This window comes from Physcomitrium patens, chromosome 5 (genome assembly GCF_059467195.1).
Source record: "Physcomitrium patens ecotype Gransden chromosome 5, ASM5946719v1, whole genome shotgun sequence".
NCBI lineage: Eukaryota > Viridiplantae > Streptophyta > Bryopsida > Funariales > Funariaceae > Physcomitrium > Physcomitrium patens.
The window spans coordinates 20,756,729-20,778,928 of record NC_143414.1 but is presented as its reverse complement, the minus strand read 5'-3'; positions in this window follow the sequence as shown (position 1 = coordinate 20,778,928).

Here is a 22,200-nt window from a genome sequence, read left to right as displayed (position 1 = left end):
TACCTCAGTCTTCCCAAAAACCCTATGAAGAAAAAAAACCCCAATTCTCTATCTTTTTTCCCCGCCCCGAAGCATGAAACTAGCTCTCCGACCCTTCTAAAAAACTTCTTCTCTCCCCTTTCATTTCTTAACCTATCTTCCCCTTTAACCCTAATTCTTTCCTCTCTCAAAATCCTAGCCTCTGAATTTCTTCAATCTTTCATCTTGGATCCAAAATTGGCTCCCGCCATCAGAGTTTTTTTCTCCGTTTTTACCTTTAAGAGATCCTTTTATCGAAAGGACGTTCCCGGAATGGCACAAAGGACGGAATAGCCTGAAACAGAATCGGAGCCCCGTAATCAGGACCACATTGAATCGCCCGATGAATTCACGTCTCATATTGGCTAAGAGGCCCGTAGTAACCTAGATGTTCTCAAAATTGGTCCGCATTGGGTTGTCTGACCAAGTCAGGTCTCATATTGGATAAGAGGCCCGTAATAGGATCTGGATTGGATGTCTTGAAATTGGATCCAATTGGCTCTTCGAATCAGGCTCACCCATCGTGTGAATTGGTCCTTTTCCTTCCTGCTGTTTGCCGTTATTGGAATCGAATGGAGCATTTCAATATGCCCTGGCTAATTGTAACGGGATGACTGAACCTAGCCTCTCAGTATTTGCTTTGGAATTGGTCATTGCTCCTAATATTTGAGATAACTAAACATTAATAAAAGTCTTCTTTCATTATATTTTCACAATATACTCGTGTTACAACACAACAACGGTCATTGGGTGTGCAGCTCCTTCAAGAAAATGATGCCATTCTTGGAAAGAATCCACTATAGCAAGAAGTTCCTTATCGTAGATCTCATAATTGATTTTAGCAGTAGAGAACTTTCAAGAATAGAATGCAACCGGATAGAGCTTCTTGTCTTCTCCCATTTGTGAAAGTACAGCTCCCAAAGCAAAATCTGAAGCATCATTTTCTAAATAAAAGGCCTTTATAAAGTCTGGATGTACCAAGATTGGATCCGTAGTAAATGTGATTTTTAGGTCTTGAAACGCCTTCTCCGCTAGAGGTCCCCATTCTAGCTTATCCTTGCATGTCAACCGAGTGAGAGGAGCAGCAACTTGAGAGTAATTCTTGATGAAGATCTGATAGAAGTTGGCAAAGCCAAGAAAGCATTGTACGTCTCTCACCGTCTTCGGAACCTCCCAGAACACAATTGCTTCCACCTTCTTGGAATCCATCTTCAAGCCTTCTATAGTCGCAATGAACCTCAAAAATTCCATCTCTATTTGGTGAAATAAACACTTCTCCAACTTAGCATATAGTCCTCGCTCGCGTAGTTTCTACAAGACCAAACGAACGTGCTTTTCATGCTCTTCCTCATTTTTGGAGAATATAAGAATATCATCAAAATAGATGACAACAAAATCGTCAAGATACTCTTAAAAAATGTCATTCATCATATGTTGAAAGATCGCTGGAGCATTGGTAAGACCAAAGGGCATGACATTATACTTAAAATGGCCATACCTTGTACGGAATGCTGTCTTCCACTCATCTCCTTCCTTGATTCCTACGAGGTTGTAAGCTCTCCTTAGATCAATTTTTGTAAAAATCCTTATACTTCCAAGTTGTTCTAAGAGACCAGAAATCAAGGGTAACGGGTAATGATTCTTCTTTGCTACCTTTTTGAGGCCTTGATAGTCCACGCACATCCGCAATGAGCCATCTTTCTTCTTCACAAATAAGATGGGTGCTCCAGTTGACGATTTTGAATGACGGATGAAGTTCTTGGCTAGATTCTCATCGATGTACTTCCGCAACTTCGCCAACTTCGTTTGCAATAGATTGTAGATTGAGCCAAAAGGCGGTTGTACTCCTTCCTATAAGTCTATGGCGCAATCATATGGTCTGTGTTCCGGTAGCATGTCGGCATTTTTCTTTTGAAACACGTCTTTAAAATCCTTATATTGCTCTGATATACTTGTTGTCGAGATCTTCTCTCCGGTAGTTGGAGCCGCATAAATGATAAACGGTGTGCCTTCCTTAGATGATCTTATAAACGCTCTTGCTACAATAAATAAGGATTTCTCTATTCGGGGTTTTCTACTAGGCTTGCTCTTGGGTGGTTTTGTGGGAAAGGTCATCTTCCGTAACTTCCAATCTATGGATGGGTTATGCTTTTTCAACCAGGAAAGACCAAGAATAACAGGATTTGATGGGGTTCTAATAATATTGAAAATAATATGACTATTATGGCCTTTAAATATCACTTCTATATGTTCTGATTCATGGGTGACACTACCAGACAATAAAGGTCGCCCATCTATGACCTCAACGTGAACAGGTTTGGATTTTTGTACTAAAGGGATCTTATGATGCTTCGCAAATTCTTCATCTAAGAAAGAAGCAGATGCTCCTGAATCTAATAATGCTAAGGTTCTCAGTTTCTAAGGGCCAATAAGCAAAGGGATTGTAAAACAAAGGGTAGGTTGAGCGAAACGAAAGGAACCTGGTTGTTGTTGCGATGTTTTACTGTCCAGCCGCACGGTTCCTATTGTGGCTGGGCATCCTCGTTTTTTTGAATAAACGTGCCCCTAGTCTTGACAATACGTCGATTTTGCTTCTTGGGGCAGTTTCTAACTTTGTAGCCTTCTTCACCACAATACAAGCATAGACCTTCCTCCATACGCCGTTTTTTTTCTTCTAGAATAAGAGATTTGACACGTACCGCATTAATTTACATGTCTTCTACCTCTGAATGTGAATTCACGCTGCTTGCCAACATAGTTGGGACGTGGCGAACCGTATGTTGTCTTGAACGTTGATCTTGGCAGCGTTGGAATAGGCGATTATCACACTTCATAACTTGGCTAATAGCTTTGTTGAGCGTTTGTGGATCAGGAAGAATTAACAGCAAATCCTTCACATCGTCCGTTAAATCCCAATAGAATTGACTCATCAACACTTCTTTGTCCCAATTCATGTCGCATGTAATTGCCTGACGTCCGATGCATACACTGATGTAGAGTGCATCCCTTGTCGTAGTGACCGGATCTTTGTTGTAGCCCATCGAACCTTGTCGTGTTCACCAAATGCTTCCATAAACGCCTCCAAAAAGGTTTCAAAGTTGTTTAGTATGGAGGATCGTTTCTCAAACAAAGGAGCAAACCATGATAGAGCTTGCCCTGTAAATAAGGTTCCAATAAGCCCAACACGTGACTCCTCCGTTGGATAGCATTCGGGCTGTAAAACTATTATCAACCTGATTTGGTTGACGAATCCTCGAAACTTGGAACGCGTTCCATCGAACTTTTTCGAAAGGCTAACTCGGGGCTCCTTATGTTGTAGAATTAGCGGTGCTTGTCGAACCTAAGGCAAAGTTGCTTCTCCAAGTGTAGAAGTTTGAGGCTGGTGCAACCTAGATTGTGCCATTCCAGATGCTCCATCATTATGAAGCCTTGCCACAACTCCTTCAATCTCTGTAGTTCTTTGTGATAACGTAGCGAGGGCATTCATGATAGCATCCAACTTGGACTCTGAACTTTTCGTCATACTAATGTCTTGACCCCTGGCCATTCTAAGAGAAGGACAGAAATGACTCTATAAGAAGGTAATATTGGTTTAGAAGAGGGTACTCCGCAACCTCTAAAATGCCTTAAAAACTTCAAGAAAAGGGATAATCCACTCTCTCCAAGAAGAATAAGACTCCAATATTGTAACAAAAGAAGTATCAGTTTAGAGGAGGATAATCCGCAACCTCTAAAATGCTAGTACACTTCTAAGTAGAGGGGTAATCCATACTCTAATAAAGAATAAACTAGCTCTGATATCTGAGGTGAGTGCAGTCTCGACAAAGTGTCATGGACACAGAATTATAGACTCGAGATCTAACAAGAAGTTCAAGAAGAACTGGGAAGAACTAGATTAATCAGATGAGAACAACACTAGAGAGGTGAGCTAGAGCTTCAAGAGATGTATTGTCGAAACTGAAGAACTCTTCAGCCTCGATTCCAATATATACTTCTATTTAGGAAGCTTCTCAAGCAACTTCTACTAAGTAGGAAGCTTCTAGAAGGTTCTAGAAACTTATCTCTAGAAGGTTCTAAGGACTATGTCCCTAATATCTTCTACCAACTAAGAAGCTTCTAAAAGGTTCAAAAGACTTTCTTCTAGAAGGTTCTAGAAACTTGTCTCTAGATGGTTCTAAAGATTATGTCCCTAACAATAGGAATAGTGCTTTTGTGGTTGAGATTGGAGATGTATGAAATTTCTTTTCTAAGAATGTTACAAGCTTATAAAGATATATAATAGTTACAAATCTATTCTCATTTTTTTTAAGTATAGCATTTATGATTTTTTCTTCCATTTTAAATAATTTAATAAATCCATGAATTAAATTAGAAGAGGATAATCTACAACCTCAAATATAAAATTAAAATTTTCACAAAAAGATATTTTACTTTCTTTAAAAAAAAATAAATGTTAAAAAATTAAATTTTTTGTTTAAAAAATGATAATTTGTAATATTTAAAATACAAGAATAGAGTAAAATAATCTATCTGCTTCTAAAACAAGATAAGAATAATGAATTAGTATTCTTTTCAAACTATCAAAGATATGAATCAAAACAACAAAAACCTTAAAATATCTTTCTGTAATTAAAGAAGAATAAATATTTATTCAAAATGTAATATAGTATTAAGACTAGAATAGCTATTGCCAAAGACAAAAAGAGTATAGACTCTTGAAATTAAATTAAAAAAAAAAAAACATTGATAAGAGTGAAAAAGGCTTTATTCTTGCATTTATATGTATTATCTAATTAGAACCTATATAGCAATGTCCTATATGACCTTCAATATATGTTGACTTTGTAAGACACATGTTTTAACTTGCAAAGAAAGTTTTTTTAATGTATGCCATATAAATAGCTTGTTCTACAAGCTACCAATATATTGTCATATTACGTGTATTCTTCTTTTAAAATATATTAGGCATCTAACTGTAGAAGGTAAGTAGAAATGCAACAACAATTCTACGAAGTCTAATAGAATCTTAAATAAACTTCAAGTAAACCTTAATAATTCTAATCAAACTTTAACTAATTCAAAATAAACTTTAAAGAAGTTATAAAAGAAATATAAAGAAGTCCTAAACTAATTTCAAAGAAAAAAAATATAAAATATAAAAATAAAACTTTTAAAAAATAACAATGAACTTTAAAAAATATTTGAAATAAAAAAATTGAAAGAAAAAAATAAGAAATCTTTAAAAAATATTAAAAATAAAAATCTTAAATAAATTCTAATAAATCTTAATCAAATCCTATTTCAAGTCTTAATTGAAATCTTAATGAATCCTAAATCCTAGAAAAATCATAAACCAAATCTCAAGAAAATCCTAATCAAATTCAAAATATTAAACAAATTCTTAACAAATCCTATAGCAGATTGAAACCTCAACAATGAATGATTGAAATATTGATATCAATTCAAATTTTGCTTACTTCTTAATAACTTAGTTAGATACAAGCATAAGAAAAATGAAATTGAATGCACTTACTAATTGAGAGAAATGCAAGATAATCCAATTAGTTGTTGAGTGGCCTCCTACTCTAAACTTAATGCTAAACTTATAGTGTCAATATCTCCTTCTTGAATTGTTGAATTACTCTCAAATTTTATTAAAATTTTGAAAAACAAGTCTATTATTCATATAAATATTTTTTACTCTAATATGATTGGCAAATGGCTAAAGATCTTAGAAACACTTATTGACCCTAAAATTCCAATTTTTGAGACCTTAATCTACAAAAATCCTAATATGCTTCAATTTAACTATTTGATTGACCTCAAATTTTTCATACACATTCATAACAAGCATATCAATAAATTACTTAAATTTCACTTATACACATACTACAATACTCAAGAAACCTTTAAATTTGTAAATATATTTTTATTTTTTAAATTGTAAATCTACCAAAAATATCACTAACTTTGAAAATCATTCAAAATTTTAATATTAATTTAAAAGACATAAAAAATTCTTAAAATATTTTTTTCAAGCTTTTTCCCAAATTCTACTCTTTAATCTCCAAAAAAACCCTAGAGTCGCTATAAAAGTGTAATATTGTACCTAAGGATCTGATTTTGATCTTAATTAACAACTAATCTTCTTTGAGTATCAATTTTTGGTAATTTAAGGTAATTTTGATTTAATATATTATTAATTTTCTCTTAAACATATCTATATTAATTTTTTATTTCATTTACTTTGATTTGTTTCATTTATGCCTCTACAAAGTAAATAGAAGTTCCTTCTACAAAAACAATATTAAGTCTAAATCTTTTACTACCTCTCTATTATTTATCATTATTTTTTTATTACATCTTTTCATTAGGCTCTTCTATAATAACATACATATTTTTATTTTTTACTATATAATCATGTTACAACATGACAACATGTGACACATAACTAACTTGTTGACCAAGTTATTAACCTATTAATTTACTACAAGTACGTATAAAATCAAAGCTCCACTTATAGAAGATATTATGAAATTAATCTACTTTTATCTACTTCTATCTAATCATATAGATAGTTATTGGAGTAAATTTTTATGTCTATGACAAATAAATTGAATTGATGTATTGCATTTTTTTTTTTTTTTTTTTTTTGTTCTTATTTTTGTATTGTTACATTATTTATTTTAATAATTTTTTTTCATAATAACACAATATAAAAGATAACTATTAATATTATTAGAAATAAGTTAAAATATACTTAATATTTTAAAAAATCTAAAAATAATATCAAGTTAAAAGTGGATTATCTACACCTTCTAATATGCATATAAAGAAAAAGAGATTATCCACTTTTTATTAAGAAAAGACAAAGTTTTAAATTTATAAGTGTATTCTTGTCAATATGTTAAGGAGAAAAATTCAAAGAATATAATTAAATAAGTGAAATGTGTTTCAAAGAAAGATGACATAATGCGAATGAGAAAATATGTATTTTCAAAAAAATACTAAAATAACTTTTTTCAAAGAGAAAAAAGCTATAAATTCTTAAAACTAGATTAGAAGTAAGAAAGGAGTTGATAAGAATGATGAAGCCATCATTCTTGCATCTATATATATATATATTATCTAACTAAAAATCTACACGACAATATTCTATAGGTCATTTAATATGTATCCAACTTGCAAGATAGATGTCTAACTTGCAAGATAAGTTTTCAACATGTGTACCACATGGCCATCTTGAAAATCTTTTTGTCAAGTTTTTAGCATTAAATAAAATTGATTACATTTTATACTTCATTTGTATATAAAATAAATCATTTCCTCTTCAAATGTCTAGAATTATGCCTAAGTTTGAAATTACAATATGATAGAAAGTCCAAAAGTCTTTCTATCTATGTCTATAATTTGATAGAAGGATTCTACAAGCTTTGGAAAATTGGTTTTTCAAACCAAAATAACCACATATTACGTGTTTATTGAACACTTTAAATTTATTTAAATTTTGCAACATTTAAATAGATACACAAATTTTTCTTTCAAAAAAGTTAAGAAATCTTTTTTAAAAGATATAATATTTCTTTTTAGTTTTATCTTTATGATTATTATTATTTATATTTCAAATTTGTATCCAACCTTCAACTCATGAATTTTCAACATGTCTTCAGTTTTTACTCGGTTTCACTAAGCCACTCACCATTTGATTTCAAAACTGATCCTCAAACCATTATTGATCTCAGTTTTGCAGCAGTTTTTTGAGATCTTCCAACTTCACCACAGTTTTTGGTTGCCTTATTCATAGGCTCACAACTTATAAGAATTAAGGCTAGATATTTGATACTCATTTCATTTTTCAGCAACCTTTGATAAATATGTATATATATATATATATATATATATATATATTTTATTATAATTTTATAAGAAAAGGAAATAAAATAAAATAAAACAAAAAGGAATAAAGGAAGGAAAGAAAAAGGTCTAATATCTCAAAAAATTCTGCTAAATTTCAAACTTTGCAAATTTATATTTTATTGACAACACGTTGCTGTTGTGTTCAATATTTTCAAATTATTCCTTTCTACATTGTTTCAAAAAATATACTACACGATAGATTTTGAAATTTCTTGTAAAATGTTGATTAATTATATTTAAAAAATGGATTCACATATTGTAAAACATAATCTGGTGATAGGACTATTGTATTTTGTATTCACCTGTCAAACAAAGATGAATATACAGATGCATTGCTAATGGGATTTTATTAGACAATAATTTAATTACTGTTTAGTTTTCTTTTTTTTTCTTTTTTACCTACTGATTTAAATATTATTGCAACCTATTCTCACCTATGTATTTACTTGGATCTTCTTACACAAAATGATTCACCAGTGGTAACTTTAACTGCTTTGAACTTACAGGAACTTGAGACAGAAATAAAACTTAGAGATATGAATCATAATAATAATAATAATAATAAAAAAAATGAGCATGTGTCTACTTTCATCGGCTGCATTACAATTATTTCATATGACACAAAAAGATGATAACATAAGCACATTTTTTGATGTGTGGATTTTGTAAAGTAAATATTAATTTTAGGGTTTTATAATCACTTGTTCTGAAGCTGTTGTCTGAATTGAAAATTACAAGCAAAGTAAAGAGATTAGAGATTTAATAGAACAAAAGGGAAGCAATGTCTTTAGAATAAGAACATATTCTTATTGTGCATAAGAACTTAATGTTTTATTGAGCATGAGATATGAACAATGATAACATGCTTAGACCACATGCAGATGCATTTTTGACAGGCATTTAGGAAAACAGTTTTAAACATTGCAAAAGTATGCACTTATTGAAAGATTATTATTTATTTATTTATCTATTTTTTTTGTATGTGTTATTATTTCGAACTTTTCACAGAAATATAAGTAAAACGCTGTCAAAATAAATTTGACTCCTTACAACACAAAGTCCAAAGTAGGCAAATGAAACAGATTACAATTGACAAGCAGAGGAATAAGGATAGTTTAATAATAGAGGGCGTGGAAGTGGGGGATGAGGTTGACACTAAATAAGGACACTAAATATATTTTTGTACAAAACCACAATTAAATATTTTTCTATTTTATAAAAAAATTATAAATTTTTATGCTTTTAATAAAAATATTAGATTCCTCAGACAGATCAAGCTTGAAGTTTAGAATCTTATGTTGATTAGAAACAATATGAATACGTACATATTTGTATGATATTTGAAACGATATATTTTTTATTTTAATGATTTTAATGAGTTAATGTTAATTTTAGGTAGAATAGAAAAATGTTAATTAATATTCTTAATAATATTTATGTATTTATTTTATTTTAGAAGTTAATTTAAACTACCAATATTTTCTTCTAAATTTTTTTTCAAGATCTTGGTGATGTTAAAAATAATTTTTTAAAAAATATTATTAAAGATGCCTTTAAAGAATATTCATATATTTATTTGAAGTTCTAGATATCCAAAAATATTTAGCTTTATAAAAAATTTAGGATTAAAACATAATATTTTATTTATAATATATATATATATATATATATATACACATTAAATTTAGTATATATTATTTATTTACTTATACAGATTTTTTTATTTAAGTCACAAGGTTAAAAAACCAAAAACTTAAGAAGTACAAGGAAGAAAAGTCTTAATTTTTAAAATGACTTAGTATAAGACTAGATCCAAAATCTTGTCTGAAAATTCTTGTATTATGTAATATTTGTTTTAAACTCTATTTGATGAATAGATAAAAAAAATTAAATAGTAATTATGGAAAAAATTGCTTAATTTCAAAGAAACCATTTTAATATTTTGATGTGAGTTTAGGCTTTTAATGTATCTTAAAAAGGAAAAAATCTCAATTTCTCATTTATATGTAATAAACTTGTAGCATTATAATCAAAAGATGAATTTTATTTATTTATTTACTTTTATATAGGAAATGTGCTTGTATCTAGTTTGTAAAAAAATAAAAATAAAAGAAAAAAGAATGGTTTTATAAAAAATAATGTATATTATAATTGATTTTATGATAAATTTATGGTTGGTCTAATGATTGCAATAAAATAAGTAACAAAATAAAAATATAAATAAAACTTAAGTTTGAATTTATAAATTTTTATTATGATCCTATTGAAGAAATACAACAAGCAAGACACAAGTAAATAGAAATGAGCAAGGTTGCTCACAAGAGAAGTATGGAATGAGATGCCTCCCACTTCCAACATCCTTTACTTATAAGTGGTGGTTATTAATCAATGAGACAACTTCCATCCTCTTGATGTTACATCCATTTTTACTTCATTCAATTAAATCCTAGTTTCTTTCTTAACCTAGCCGCTACCATAATTATTTCCCTTCACCCATTTGTTGCCCTTTGACTATTAGCAACTTACCTAAGGTAATACTTACTTACTTTACAATACCTATGATAATACTTATTTACTTTAACACTTTCACTTTGCTATTGATCAAATGCTATTAAATCTAGTACTTTTGTTAATTTTTGTTGTTTATCCTTCACTAGTGCTTTTGTAAGGAAATCAGCAAGCATGTCTTCTATTGCACAATACTTCATGTCAATCACTTCCATTTCAATCTTCTCTCTTATGAAATAATGTTGAATGTCAATATGCTTGATTCTTGAGTGATGCTTTGGATTCTTTACAAAAGGAAGACATCCTTAGTTATCACACTTCATTGGAATTGCTTCTATTTGCATTAGTTCAATGTCTTCTAAAAGTTGTCTTAGCCAAATTGCCTATATTGCACCATGACTTACTGCCATATATTCTACCTTTATTGTTGACCTTGTAACTGTTGGTTATCTCTTATAATTCCATGGGATTGCTCCCATTCCAACAAAGAATACATATCTCGTTATTGATCTTCTATCATTTGCATTTCTAATCCAATTTGTATCATAATAACCATATAATGTAATATTACTCCCTCCAAGATATAATTTGAAGTTTAAAGTACCTTTTAAATATTTCATGATTCTTTTGATGGTTGCCCAATGGATTGGTCTAGACTTTGACATGTGTTAATTCACAACATTCACGGCATATGCAATATCTATCTTTATGCCAACCATTGCATACATGAATGAGTCTATTAGTACCTTATATGGAATACTTTTCATTTCATCTTCAACCTCAGTAAATTCTTCATTTGTAAGCTTCTTCAATTTCAAGTTGACTTCCAAAGATGTTCCAATGGACTTGCAATCATCCATATTGAATCGTTTCAATACTTCTTTAATGTACTTGCTTTGGCTCATTGTAATGGTCTTGTTACCATGATCTCTTATAAATTCCACTCTTAAATAATAGTAGAATTCTTCCAAGTCACTTATCTCATATTTTTCTTCTAATTTTACTTTTAATTAATCCATCTTCTTCATGGTATTACTTAATATGATCAAATCATCAACATAGATGATAACAATCAATATAAATTCATTTGATTGCATCACATATAAAGAATGATCAGCCTTGCTCTTTATAAATCCCTCATTTAGAAAGAATGTGTCTTTAACCATTCATCAAGTTGTTTTCTATCTCTCAAATGATATCTCCTTTCATTTCAAGTTTTCAAACTTGAACATCTTCATTGCTAGTCCTAAAAATTGTAGAGGCCTCTTTCTTTATCTTCTTTGTCTCTTCATCTTCATTCATACCATCTTCATTGCTATCAATATCTTCTTTTTTCTTTGTTGAAATTAAAGATGTGTCCACAAACACACTATTACTCCCACTTGGACACATCTCCAAGTGCTCATAAGCTTTGTTATGTTCCAAAAATTCTACATCACAACTTTTGATGATCTTCTTGATATTCAAACCCATTAGTCTATATGCCTTAGTACCTTCTTAATATCCAACAAACACACATTTTGTACCTTTTGCATCAAATTTGGACCTCATACAATCTAGTACCTTTACATAGGTAATGCATCCAAAAGTCCCCATGTGTAAAACATAATGTTTCTTTTCATTCCAAGCTTCTTTGGGAGTTTTTGATGTAAGTGTACTTGTAAGGTACCTATTTCTTGTATATATTGTTATTACCACGACTTTTGCCTAATACTCAAATCCAAGGTTTTGTGCATGTAACATACTTCTTGTCATCTCCACAATGGTATGATTTGCTCTTTCAAGAACTCTATTTTATTATAAAGTGTCAAGAGTAGAGGTTTGTCTTGCAATGCCTTGAATCTTCAAAAACCCATCAAAATACTTTGACATGTACTCACCTCTACTATCTATGCGCAACACCTTGATCTTATAATCACATTGTTTTTTCACAAGTGCCTTAAATTTCTTGAATCTAGAAAAGCACTCACTCTTGTATTTGATGATGTAAATCCACAACTTCCTTGAAAAATCATCAATGAATATGATAAAATACCATTGTTGTATTGTGACATGATTATATAGTAAAAATATAACTAAAAATAATTTTTTAATTAATACTCTATTACATTAGTTCAAGAAGAATTCAAAATATTTTAATAAGACTTTTATGAAAGTCTCTTAGCCTATTTTCTTGTCTTAATAGCAAGTAGATAAAAGTTGGTTAGTATTTTTACCTTCTAAGATATAGAAATTCTTTTATTACCTTAGAAGGGCCATAAATTATTAAAATTAGGATAGAAGAGATAAATGGTGGATATGGTTGATACTAGGGTCAAGTTAAAGGTAGGATTGGACTAAAAAATCTTTAAGATAGATTAGATTGATACCTAAGGGATGACCATTTATGAGGCAGGATTGAAATTAGACTTTTGGTCACTAAAATGACTGCTTAGGGCAAATTAGGGAGGCATTTGAAGATTGGAGATGAAAGTTTGATAGCTAGCTTGAAGTTCTTTTTAAAAGCATAAGGATTATTTTTGTAGGATTTTTGAAGACTAAGCAATTATTCTTCAAAGTCAATGTTTATATTGGTGATTTGGATTTTATATAATATAATTAGGGCTAATAATTTTGGCCACTTCATACAATTGGTGTTATATCTATAGTTCAAAATTTTTTATTGTTTGGATTATTGGGTGTGCTAAGTGTACAAAAAAATTTGTGATAATTTAACGATGTGGTTTAAAGATATCTCACTTTTAGCACAAGAAGAGTTTTGGAAGTTGGCAGTTTGGAGTTGGGTAGGGTTTTTGTGATATCTAGAGAACTACCACTTGGATCAAGGTAAAATTTGATATAGTATTATAAGACTTGAAGATCAAGTTGCATACCAATTTTGAGTTAAAGTTAATAGTTGGAGAAGGAGAAATCATAGCTAGGATTTTTGCTTTACTTTTCAAGTTAGCAACCATATAACATCAGTGCAATTTGTAGAGGTTTTCTCACAATCTGTAAAGTGGATTGGACTGAAAATTCTTGAGCATATAGAAGACTTACATTGACAATTGCATACAAAATTTTACATGAAGCAGATGATTAGATTAGAAGTTACAGCTTGTTAAAGCTCATTCATTAGGATTGGGGCTCATAAGAAAAATCTAAATTACTTAAATATGAAAGTAATAAGATAATTGAGTTTTATGTGTGATTGAGGCTACTAAGAAGAATTTTTTTTAGCAATTTTGAATCAAAATTTGAATTATATTCTTCTCATATGGATGAAATCTATTAGGATTTTTTAGTTGTTTGTGAAATACAACCTCACGTTCCACAACTAGGTGTCTGGTGCATTCCAAAGCATGACAACATATAATACGACACTATGTGTCAAGGACAAGAACATGATAAAGATAAATAATAAGTGAGACTTCTCTTAAAGAAAGATGATAAAATAGAAATAACTTGATATATATATTAAGAAAGAAACTAGAATGGCTATTACTAAAAGTCAAGAAAACTAGAGATCCTTGAAACTAGACTGGAAGCAAGAAAAGAGTTGACAAGAGTAAAGAAGGCTTCACTCTTGTCTCTATATATACTATCTAACTAGGGACTATGTGGTGACATTCTATAGGACCTCCAATATGTGTTGACTTTGTAGGACACATGCCTTGACTTACAAAGTAAGTTTTTCTACGTGTGGGCCACATAGTTAGCTTGAAGACCAAGCTAACAACATGTGTGGCACATGGCTAACTTATTAACTACGTTTCTAATCCAAAAAGTCAATTAAAGACACCTATAAAGTCAAAGTAGTATCTATGAAGCTTCTAAGAAGCTTCTATATCAAATACTATAGAATTAACTTATTTTTATCTACTTTTACTTCTACTTATTTATACATTTAATTATTGGCTTACATGTATATGTCCATGATCCCATGTTCCTTCTATTGATGGTGTCCTCATAGATCTATAAACATCTGAATGTACAATTTCCAATAACTTGTTACCACGTGTTGCTACTCCACTTGAAAATAAGGTCTTTTGTTGTTTGCCTTGAATACAACCTTCACAAGCAAGTGTATTGGCATTGTAGCTAAATTGACCAAGATCCATGCCACTTACCATAGATTAGAGTTCCTTCATACTCTTGGCATTCAAATGACCAAGGCATCCATGCCAAATGCCAAACTTATCTTGATCAAGTAGAAATTCAATAAATGTAGCCACTTAAACTCCATTCACCATTTTAGACTTGATGAAGTAAAGGTTGCCATCTCTAAAGCCATTAGCAACATCATCTCTATCCAAAGTCTTTATAAAGCACTTATTCTTATCATTTGTACCTTGCAACCATGTGAAACTAATTTATTCACTGAAAATAGGTTTTTCTTGATCTTAGGTACATGCAAGACATTCTTCAATCTGATCCTCCTCGTTTTTCTTCTCACAATAATCTCCAATACAATGGAGCCTATTCCAATAGCTTATACCATGCCATTGTCTTCCATAAGGATATTTGTTGCTGAAATTTCTTCATAAGTGTCAAATGAACATTTGTATAGTGTCATATGCTTAATGGCACCTGAGTCAACAATCCACTTAGATATGGCAGCTATGGAGGTTCCTTTGCTTGCCATGAATGCAAAATAATCTCTTCCAAATTACTCATATACATTGTTGGCACTTTCTCTATCTTTATTTCTAGTCTTATAGCAATCTCGTGTAAAATAACCTAATTTTCTACAAATGAAGCAAGTTTTGACATTATCTCGTTGGTATAAAAGATTGCTCTTGCTTTGACATGAATAGAATGTTGAATCTTTACTTTGAGGTTTTTTTTTTTTTTTTTTTTTTTTTTTTTTTTTTTTTTTTTTTTCATCTTGGTCACTTCATGAGCAAGTCTTGCCATCACATAGTCCATTGTAAGTTCCTTCAACTTAATGGATTCCAATACCACAATCAAGTAGTTGTTGGACTCCGAAAGACTCATCAACAAGGTCATGACAATATCTCCTTCTTCTAAAGGCTTTTCAACAATTGCTAATTGATTTGCAAGAGCCTTTACATTATTGATATGAACCATGAGATCTTCACCTTCTTCCATCTTACAAGTGAAGAATTTCTTCCTTGTAAAGATGATATTGGACAAGTTCTTGCTCTCATATATGTTGCAAAGAGTCTTCTATGCTTTTGCTGGTCCTTTATAAGAGATGATGTGAGAAAAATTGACTTCATCCAAATTGATGGCAATTATGCTAAAAACCTTCTTTTCATGTCTTTTGAAGTCTTTCGTCTCCTTAGCATTTGCATGTATGCTTGGAGCCTCTTCACTTTCATCTACAATGTCCCAAAGGTCCAAAGATGCCAACAAAAGCTCCATTTTGACCTTCCAATGGTAAAAATTCTCTCCTCTAAACTTTTCAATTATTCTCAAACCTTTCCCTTCACTAAAAGCCATGTCTAAGAAGGACTGTATTAAAAAATATCAAGAAAAGGAGTCACTATGAGCTTGAAATCATCAAAACAATTTAACACTAGCAGAATCTCAGAATGCCTTCTTCTGATTAAATGAGTGCTTTCTCACTCAAAACACTTTCAACTCAAGCTCTAAAGCTTTTAATAAGTATGTCTATTCCAATAATCCTCACTATCATAAACTCTCACTCTTTGGAATCAACTATTTCACTATACACATAAGATAAGTGAAACAACATCAGAAAAATAAAAGTTACTATCAAGGTCTTTTTATAATGTCTTAAAACTCTCAATCTTAGGAAATAAGAACCCACAAAGCAATATTAGAGAACTACAAGATCAAAGTCAGCACCTCTTCATGTCCAAAACACAAGTTTCAATTTTAGAAATCCTAATATCAGCAAATATCATAAGATCTATTCCACATAAGTACAATAACGAGATGTTACATCCATTTCTACTTCATCTAACTAAACCCTAGTTTCTTTCTTAACCTAGCTACCACCTAAATCCTAATCGCCACCTTAGTTACTTCCCTTCACCCATTTGCTATCCTTTGACTATAAACAACTTACCTAAAGTAATATTTACTTACTTTATTATACCTATGGTAATATTTATTTACTTTAATAGATCCAATTGAATATTTTTAAATTATTAAAATAAAACTATTAGACCTAGTGGTTTTAAAAAAATAAATCTTTATTAATTTCCTTGACACTATGAAAAGTTTATAAATGCAAATTTAACTTTAATTTTTTTTTGTTTACCATGATTGATTCATGTAACTTATCTGTGAAATAATTCCACAAAATCCCATCCTTTGCACATGTATTTCTATTAATATTTTATCGAACCTAAAAAATACACTAAATATGGTTTCAACATTATTACATTCCATTGTTCTTTGTCAAGGTACAAAATGTTTATTTAAAGAAATGTTTGAAATTGATGGTGTAAGTTGAGGACAAAGTTAAACAGTTTTGTTAATAGATACAATCACAATTAAAATTATATGCATTACAACAATTTCTGATAACTGTGGTGATGAGAGCTGCCCTCATAATCACTACTCTCACCAAGCGATTACTGTCACTAACAGGGAACAGTGGAACTTGGAGAAGAATGGCACTTATTCAAGTTTTCGGGAAGGAATCCCGATGAGGGATGATCTGGTGTCTCTATCTTATTTTTTTATTTTTTATTTTTTATTTATTTTTATTTTTTCTGTGTTTTTTGGTTCTGTTTATGGGATTGAGATGCTCCGCAGTCTCTAGAGGGTTGCGGTGTTGTTGTTCTAGCGCCGCATCACTGTTTGTGCGGGGGAGGTTAGGGCGTACTCCAAGGCTCTCTGGCTGTGTGCGTGGGCGTGCGGTGTTGTCGCTCCTGTTGCGGCGATTCCCTGTGCCTTGTCTAGTGAGCTCTTGCTCAATTGGGTGTTCTCTATTTTGTAACGTTGCTGCTATCAACTTCTCGCTCGGTGAGCTGGGAATCTTTCTGACTTGCAAGTTCTTTGCTGCTGTTCTAGTTCATGTTTTCTTCTTGGTTGTGGATTCCAACTCGACAATTCTGTTCTATTGGTCGTCGCCAAAACGGTCGACTACTGGTGAGCTGTGTTCTTGTACCTAGAAAGACCGTGCGATCTTAGCGTGGGTGCTATTGCAAGGTTGGAGTTGCATGTTATCGACGTCAGCTAGTGGACGACTCTTCTTCGGCTGCATTTTACTCTATCTCTCTCTCGACTAGTGTTCGGCGGTGTGGCTGGAGTTTCTGCTTTCTTAGTTTTGTTGCTGATTCTCAGAGCTCCGAGTTTCTCGCCGAAGTTCTTCTCCGTAGCGTGCGATCGTGTCGGATGCTCATATTCCTGTTCTGTGCTCTGTGGTGGTAGTTCTCTGGTGGTGTCGATGGCTACTGGTTTTTGTTTAGTCTGCGCTTGGGTTGGAGCGACGGCCCTGTATTTTTTCAGTGTTCAGTGCGTAGTTTTTCTCTTCCTTTGGTGACTCTACGGAAAGGCAGGGATCTGAAGCCCCGTGCTTACTGGGCGAGGTGGCACTGCTCGTTATTGCTATTCAGTTGCAGAAGTGGATGCGCATGTGGAGAAGGTAGGTGTGATTCTGGCCACTGTGATCACGTCTTGATGTTTGACAATGACAACGGGGAGGCGTGTGATAAGTCGGGTGTAGCTATAAAAGGTCAATTCCTTTATTATGAACAAGACCGAATCATTCTTGAGGTAGGCTTCATTGATGCTTCATAAGGATGCTTCATTGATTTTGGAAATTTCCATTGTAAACTTCATTACATATGGTCCTTGGACATGAATCATCTATGAATGGCAGTAGGAGTGGTATGTTTTTTGTAGGAGGGTTATATGGTATATGGATGCAATTCTAGTTGTCTTTATATGGAAGATTGTCAACCTTGTTTTATAAATTTTTTGAATCTTACAAGAAGTGATTGTTGTTGATCGCCTATCTCTAATCGAGTTTTGGTTGTCTCTATTTTTTAGTTGTCTAATAGAGTTTTGGTTGTCTCTATTTTTTAGTTATTGTATTGTAATTATTTATAGTATGGAAAAATTAAATTAAAATATACAAATTTTTCATAAATTTTTAAATTAATAGATTAATTTTAAAAAAATGGATATAAAAAAATTATTTTAAGTTTTATTTACTTTGAATGTCGCACTTAAAAAATTATAGGACCTAAATGTTTAATATGAAAGTTTGAAAGGAGATTAGAACTTAAAGATGAAAATTTAAACTAGTAAGAGGCTTGTTAGAAGAAATGAAAGTAAGGTATGGTTGGATGGAGGCAAGGAGTGGACATCTTCATCCTTATTAGTCAATGGCCATGTCCAATAAGCTTTTAGGAGATAATTTGTAATCATAAGAACAGTTGTTGGCAACCTCAAAGGGGCATTTGAGAATCACAAAGTAAGGTTATAAGGTTTAGAATTTGGGCTAAAATTTAGGTGTTAAAAATAGTGAGTTTGGAGTTAGGGTGAAGAAGTTATAGCCATTTGAAATCAAGGTATCATTTTAAGGCATATTGTTGCTCATTTGAGCATATAAAGAGTTTTATGATAATTTTTGGAAATCAAAAAATGTGGTTGAAACAGTAATTTTATGACTTACATCTTTTATCAAAGAATTGTTATATTTAGAATTTGGATGAAAAAATTATAAAAAGTTGAAATCTACACATCCAAATCAAAGGTAGTAAGTGAGTAATTTTGTTCATAATAATAGTTGGAACCATATCTTGAATTTACAAGCAAATTTTTGGTTCAAATCTTTTTAAAAGGTAGATTAATTTGCTAAAAAGCTATATATACAAATTTTGTGGCATTTGAGTACTTAGTTTGTGAGATATGAAGAAAATTGCATGTAAGTATATAAAAACTAGGGTTTGAAGCTGCTACTAGGATTTTGGTAATATCTTAAGATCCACAATGAATTTATAGTTGAAATTTATTATAATAATTGTTAAAAGTACATTAGTACTTCATGTAAAATTTGAATGTGTTTGAATAGTCTGATTTAGAGATATGAGTTGTTGAAGTTTGAGAATAATACCCCATAAGAATATATAAGGATTTAGAAACTTTATCATATTTTGGATATTTTTGGAAATTTTAGAATTATATGTTTGATATAATTACTTTTAAAAATAAAATATATATATATATATATATATATATATATATATATATATAGATATAAATACTTGATCTTTCTTATCTTAAGACTTGATTGAACAATTAGTAACAACTAAGAACCTAGTGCTTTTTTGAAGCAAACTCTCTCTACCCTGACACCATTCTTCTCTCACTGCTAATTTAGTCGCATCTTCTTTGTGTTGTGGATTTTGCTTTTGTTAGTTGTCAATCTGGTGGCTATTCTCTTCTGTTAGGTTTTTGGTTATATCGTGTTGATTTCCATTTTTGTCAACAATTTTTGCACTGATTATTAGAATTCTCACTTAAGTTGGATAATTTGACCTTCTAAGACTTAGTGATATTTCAATGTAGGCCACAAGTTTAGGCTTTGCAATTCCTAGGTGAGAAGCTATCTTATCATTATTGTTATTATTCATGATGGCGAAGCTATTGCATTGCACATTATTCCATCTTCTTCTATTTCATCAATCCCTCATTCGCATAAGTTCTTCCATTATTTTATTATCATATTTGGAATTCTTTAAAAGAAGTAAGTTTATTCAAATCAGACTTCTTTCTTGTGTTCTTCTACCTGAAATTTCAATTTCCAATTCTTTTAATTACCAGGAAGAGATCAAAGGTGACTATGAATTTTTTACTTGTACCTTTGTTGAATCTTTGAATTCCCTCTTAGATCAATTGTAGTGACATTCTTGAATCACTCAAGCTGTGGTTGATTAGTTAGAATACAAGAACATGAGTGACAATAAGGCTTAATTCATAAGGAGCAGTAACAAGAGTTGTAGAACACTTCTTTTGCATGTTGTTGTGGCATCGAGAAGTGTTACCTCTGTAAGAACGGAAGATTAAGTCTGTTGGAATAGCCACTGTGATTTTTAGCTTGATGTATTGCTTGTAAGTTAGGATTTAAAGCACAAGTTAGGGTTTCTAAGATGCGAGAAGTTTGGTAGTAATTTTATAGTTAATTTTTTTTGTGGTAAAGGTTAAGCATAATAGTTACATTATGTAAGAATTTGAAAAAAATTAAATAGTTGGATATAGAGATATGAATTTCTAAAGTTTGGGAAGAAAAAATTCTTAATGAAAAAAATATGTTTTATGAGATTTTGCTACAATTTAGATATTTTATATAAAGTGAAGAGATTTTGAGAAGCAAGAATTTGTATATAAGTTAAAAGATGAATAAATAAGTTAAAGCTAAATTATCTATAGCTAAGTAACCAGTATATTTTTATATTATAAATCATGCAACATGACAATGAACAGCTAATAATATACAAGATGAATTATATAGTCCTTGTCTAGATGTAAAAATTTAAATTAATGACATTGCAATAGAACAAAATTTCTTTATTCAAGATGCAACATCTTATCTTCTTATTTTGGAGCAATCATATATTATTACAATTTGGATGGAAAAAAAGGTATTTGATGATGGTTCAACTTATACACAAATTTATAGTGAAGATAAGAAGAAGGTAGTATAATTTTTGACTATGCCTCGAAATCATGAGCGAAATCGAGACAAATTGAGAAAAAATCTATTACTAAAGATTATTGAAGAATTCAAGGATTTTTTGGAGGTACCACTATAAAGTAAGATTATAGAGGTACAAAAAGAGAGGTACCTTTGCAAGATGTATGTGCCTTTGATATAAGATTTATTAGTATTTTAAAAATAGAAATATTATGTATAAGAAGATTGAAGATGTAAAAAAAAAAAAAAAAAAAAAAAAAAAAAAATTGTGCTATTGAAAAAGAATTGTGAGGATTAGGAATATTAAAAGATAATGAAAAGATTACTAGTATTTATGAAGAAAATAGACTAGAAGATCCTTTGAAATTGATTGCATCTATTAGATTAGATAACTATGATAAAGTAATACAAATTCATTTAAGAAAAGTTTATGATATGATTGAATCTTTTCAAGCATCAAAGATTATGATTGAGACAAAATATAAGACAATAAATAAGAAGGTGAAACCTATTACTAAACCTTTGCCAGAAGATTCTAAAGAATAAATCAAAGAAGCACTAAGTGAAAAAAAAAACTTAAAGAATCTAAAGAATATTGGGCACATGTTTACTAGAGAAACTTTTAAAAATTAAAGATTGGTTTTGATGGTTCTTTGGTATCAGAGGAAATTATTTGTTCCAAAGAAATGTTGGCAAAACTAGATAGATCATTTGCTTTTGAATTTCATGAAGTTAGGTGAGTAGATCCAAATATTACAACGCCTGTAGTTATTTTCATTGTACCACATGTATCTTGGAATTTAAGGCCAATTTTAGTACCAAGGGCACATTTATCAAGCTTGGTGGAATTATTGAAAGAAAAAATGAAGATAAAGATGAAAATTTTGAAGCCTTCTTTTACACCATATTCTAGTCAATGGTTTACAATGCCTAAGAAAAAAATATCATTATGATTTATTCAAGATATGCAACCAATGAATGTGATGATTATCCAAAATGTAGAAATCAGATCAATAGTAGATGAATTTGCTGAAGCATTTATAAAAAAGTCAATCTATTCAATAGATGATTTGTATTTGGCCTATGACCAATTTCAACTTAGAAAAAGAAGTAGAGATATGACAATGATGAAAACA